At 33.8% G+C, this 5,589-nt stretch overlaps 1 pseudogene; it reads left to right on the plus strand.

Moving 5' to 3' along the window:
• The first annotated feature begins 280 nt into the window (after positions 1-280).
• Positions 281-4,643, plus strand: LOC131634960 (protein CHROMOSOME TRANSMISSION FIDELITY 7-like; annotated as a pseudogene).
• The last annotated feature ends 946 nt before the right edge of the window (positions 4,644-5,589 follow it).

Here is a 5,589-nt window from a genome sequence, read left to right on the forward strand (position 1 = left end):
CTACATCCTCTTCATGTAGTAGCAAGGGTGTGAGTGAGTGATAATTGCTAACTATTTACTTTTCAGAATCGGGAAAACCAAAATGCCAAGTTGTTTAACACAACATTTCATATGCAGTCAACAAATCAACAAATTTTTCAAACCTCCCACTGCCGTCGCCGACGATGACGATGATTTGCTCAACTGGAACTGGGAGAACAACCAACACCCTATTATCAACACTTACACCCGAATTCATCGAAACCCTAATCCAATTCCTTCACCTCACACCATAATATAAAAACCACTAGTAGTCAAGAACAAGAAGAGAAGCTACGTTCAGTTCCATTTGGAATTAGGTCAATCCGGTTTTTATTACGCGTGCACTCCACCTGTGCTATTGAGTTTACTCCCGGAGATGTCGAAGACGAGAAATTACACGCTCAATTTCACTAAATTTATGCGCAAGGAATCCAATTTAGAGTAACCGAAATGAATTTCCCTTTTTTCTGATCTCAATCATTTGATTCCTCTGCCAATTGATTATTTTTATTCTGTTTTTTTTCTTCAGGATTGGAATAATGAAAGGGTTGTTTATTATGATAAATGTTGGATAATGATCCATCTTTCCACAGAATAAACAAGGTTTTTTATTTAATGCCTTTAAGTTAATTCCATTTTGTATGATTTGTTGGGTTTTGAAGTGTTGAATGGGTTCTTGTGAAATTGTTGTTATGACAGGTTCATGAAGTTGTGAAGATGATGGGAAGTGGATGGATAACGAATCAACATTGTAAGGTGGATAATGTTAAACATCACCTCAAAAAACTTACTTGCAATCTTATTCTAGTAACAGGTGAAATTTGAGACAGGTTCTTATTCTAGTAACAGAATTTGTAATCTTCAATCTTTATTCAAAGGAAAATCTAGTCATTATACAACAGGAACTTCTGTAATATCTTGTGATACGTTATCCGAAGAAAAGCCTAAAGAGAATTCTGTTTCTGATATGTTGGTTGATTCATTTGGAAGGATTCATACTTACTTGAGAATATCATTAACAGAGAGATGTAATTTAAGGTGTAAGTATTTTATGCCAGCTGAAGGTCTGGAGTTAACTCCTACTGATCAGGTGTAAGTATTTTAGAAATTTGTAAGACAACTTATATTTAGGTGTTTATGTCTTGTTTGCTTAAGACTAGAGTATATGACCTATAGTTCTATGAAACAAAAATACGACACTTGTTATATAAGTGTCATATGGGTGTCGGGCACCGATTTTAAAGAGTGTCGAACCAAAGAAAATAAATCGTTTCTTTGGGGACACCTATTTGACTTTTCTAACAATTGTTGAATGGAGTGGAGAAAGCACAACATATTGAATGGAGTAAGATCCAGTTGTTTTGTTTTGTATTTATTGAACTGGTTAATAAACACTTGTTTGAATATGGTTTTGTAAAATTTAGTGAATACATGGATTGAGCTTTAAGATGAACTTCCTGAACAATGGACATATGTGAACTGTGATTAAGTGACTATTTGATGGCTGATCTCTTTTCATTACTTTGTTTGAATAGAATGCAGAGTGGACGCCTCTTGTTTGAATAGTGTTTGATGTCGATGTTTTTAAGTCAAAACTTTCACGGTCTAGTTCATGATATATCTTGTGCTACGAGCTTCTGAAGTCTTATGTGTTGAAGTTTAATTATAGAGCATTCTACATAGCTTGATGTTTTATTATGTGGCATGGTTTGACTTTATAGTCATTAAGAGATCAAATGATTTATACAGGCATTGATAAAGTCAACTAGCAGGCTTAGAGATGCATTACTTCCTTAAGATGAACCGAAGTTGGCAACCCCCCTTGCTTCTTCTTGCTCAACAGCGATCTCTGTAAGCTCTTAAACTTATAAATGTTAGAGCTGATGATCAAGACTTTATTCTGAAATTTATTATTTTTGCAGGGTTCTCGTCAATGCAAATGCACCCTACATTAAGATGGTCAGTGAACAGTTTGATAGATGCCATGGAACTATAGCGTAGAAAATTGGTGATAGTACAATTGTGTTTAATTATTTAGGAATCGATTGATGATAATACACATGTAGAAAATTGTTCACGACAACTTTGTTGAGGCAGTCAAGTTTGTATTGGTTTTCCTCTTTTCCCTGTTGTCTATATTGCTTTGGCTTTAGTACTTAGTGGTTAGGCTGATTTTTGTAGTCAGTACACTTATATGGGCTAGCGAAGAAAATGGATATCACAGTTATTACTTCCTCACAAGTAAGATTTTACTTTTAAATTTTTTGACACTCATTAAGAGCAAATCACTATAGCGGATACGGCAAGTACTTACTTTAACTTGTTATAGGATTATTTATAAAATTATACACGCACATTGCTTCTCTGCACACAACTATGTGATTTTTATACAGTTTTAGCAGAGTCAGTTATTAAACATTAACACCAGATCTGGTCAGACTAATTGTCTTGTCTCTTGTCCTCAGCGTCCTGCTTTAATACCATTTCATTCCATGGAATTGCGGCTGATTGATGGCGAGGGTAATTGGCAACTCCGTTTGATCAAGCAATGATACTCTGGTAGGTAGTGTTGATGCAGACTCTCATAGTTAGAATATTTTGCGTTGTCTTGAACATACTGGCTTATCGTGAGCGTAAATAAGGTTGGCCGATGATGGTATCCCCATTTTCTTCCATTTTCGTGAGCGTAAACAAGGTTCAAGTTTTGCAGCACCAACCAAAATGGTTGATACGAAGTTGAAACAAAACTATTTATAGCTGCAGTATATTAAGATCAATCATGTACAGTCTCCCCCTTATATTCCTAGGTAGTTGATATTTATTCATATTTTGTAACCATTGTTTTAATAATAAAAAAAATAGCTTGAAATATAGTAGCTCTTTGATATATTTTGTTACCAAAGCATCATCCGTTCATTGTAACAGGTTTGGGTTCTTTTCTTCAAGTCCATCATTTCTCGGTCACTCTTCTTGATCTGGACATCGCTCATATAAAATCTAATTAGAACTTGATTCACATTTCATGTTGGCTAAGACATCTGCATAAGAATTAGTCTTGCGATATGAATGACTGATCTGATTTTAATGTCATTCCAATTTCAAAAGTTTCCTGTTTGTTGAAGTCTAAGACATGCAACCTTTTCCTACACAAGTAAATAGTCACACTATGCACTACAACTTGGGAATCAACATGAAGCACAGTTGTCTCAAACCTTTATTCAAATTAGTTATTATGTAAATGCCCTTGGTTTTTCTCTGAGCTTATTAACAATTGTTAGATGACTTAGTGCATGCCTTGTTTCTTTTCATGTTAAAACAAGTTCTATTCTAGAAAATTTTAGTTAAATGAATTTAAGTTATAAATTTTTTTGTTTCAGTTATGTATTTAACTAGGTGTTACAATTTCCCCCCCCCCCTGACAGAACCAAGATGTAACCGATGCCATTCAGAAGATTGTTGCTGCCTATGATTGTAGGATTGTTGACGGTGTTCGTAGCCACCAAATGAAGTAGTTTGTGATTGATGCAAATAAGGTTGTGCTAAATGTATCTAATCCGGATACTAGGGTTGATGATGCGGAGTTTGAAGAAAATGAAGTTTATGCAATTGATATTGTAGCCAGCACCGAAGAAGGAAAGGTGGTTGAATTATATTTTAATGCTTACAAATATTTCAGTTTCTCAATGAAAATGTAGTTAGAAATTTCTTCATTTTTGCCCTCCAAATTCTAAGTGTCCATTAATTTAGTCTTTCAAATTTACAAAATGGCAGTTTATTCCGTAAACATTAGTCAGATCTTGACTTTGAGTCGGATCCATGGCCAACAATCTCTGACAGTGCTAAAGATTTGGTAAAACTGATGTTGGATAGAGACCCAAAGAATAGAATCTCTGCTCATAATGTCTTATGTGAGTTCCTTTGATACTGATTTTTACTGCATTTTTACGTGCTAAGCTGTTCTAATATCGCAGCTTTGTAGAATATCTAACAACAACAGAGTTTATGTATAATCAGGTCATCCTTGGATTGTTGATGCCTTTGTCCTATGCTGTTTTGACATGCTTAAAGTATTTCTGTCAACAACTTTCATCATAATTTATGATGGAACTGTAATTGTCTTCAAGTTTTATGAGGAGCTGGTGGTGGTCCTTCTTGCAAGCTTTTTACTTAATCTGCAGCACTTAGTTGGCTACTCGTTCTGCAGCACTTGATCTGCAGCTTACAACACTCACTCTGCATTACACGATCCATAACGCTCACAGTCCTTGCCTCTCGTCCTCTTCTTCGTTCATCAGGTTGAACTGGTGCGTTATAAACTTAGACGCCGGTCGAAAGTGTTTACGAATTATGGTTTTAGAGGGGGCTGTTTACTGTCATAGAATTTGCACAATTTAGGTTGAACCATTCAAAGATTGGTTATGGTTGATACAATTCAAAGAATGTTATCTGCTAGTTTTCTTATTAGATACATAATTTCCTCATACTAATGTTGTAGATTTTATTAGAAATATGTCAACTATTTTCATGGATTCCAGTCTTATTGTTTTGTTTTGTCTATTTGTCTTTGACATGATGAATCCAAAAGTTAAGAGTAATCTTATTTTAGAAACATATAAACACTTAATTATGTGTAACCTTCTTTGACCTTTCATATTGGTCTAGTCTTGATGTAAGACATTGTATTGATGCAATGCCCACTTCATTATGACTGCACATGATTTTGTATACTTTTTGGTTAATTTTAAAAATATTTTGACTTAGTTAAAATATGATTTTTATGTGTATGATTTTATAGTATTTGCAATATTTTGACTGAAAATGAAACATAACTAAATGGTGTATATGAAATAGGGTGTAAATAGATATAATTGTTCATTTATAAATGGCGTATTTACACCCGATTTTTATTTAAACAGGGTGTAATTAATAACATATCTACACCCGATTTTTATTAAAATAGGGTGTAATTAAAACGTAATTACGCCTAATTACACCCGATTTTTATTAAAATAGGGTGTAATTAAAACATAATTACGCCCAATTACACCCGATTTTTATTAAAATAGGGTGTAATTAAAAACGTAATTATGCCCAATTACACCCGATTTTTATAGAAACAAGGTGTAATTAAAAACGTAATTACGCCCAATTACACCCGATTTTTATAAAAACAGGGTGTAATTAAAAATGTAATTACGCCCAATTACACCCGATTTTTATTAAAACGGGGTGTAATTAAAAACGTAATTACGCCCAATTACACCCGATTTTTGTTAAAATAGGGTGTAACGTAGAACGTATTTACACCCGATATTTTTAAAATAGGGAGTAATTACGAACGTATTTACACCCGTTTATTAAATGGGTGTAAATTCGTTAGACATTTCTCACCCTGTGGATATACACCCGATTTTTATTAAAAATAATGGGTGTAAATTTAATAAAAAACGGGTGTAAATTAACATTTTTGTACTAGTGCTATCATCTTTAAACTAATAATATAGGCTAAAAGGATTGCCACCCCTTACCTTAGAAAAAGTCTTGGATCTTCCTTTTTCTCTCTTCTTC

This window comes from Vicia villosa, unplaced genomic scaffold (assembly GCF_029867415.1).
Source record: "Vicia villosa cultivar HV-30 ecotype Madison, WI unplaced genomic scaffold, Vvil1.0 ctg.001398F_1_1, whole genome shotgun sequence".
Taxonomy (NCBI): Eukaryota; Viridiplantae; Streptophyta; class Magnoliopsida; order Fabales; family Fabaceae; genus Vicia; species Vicia villosa.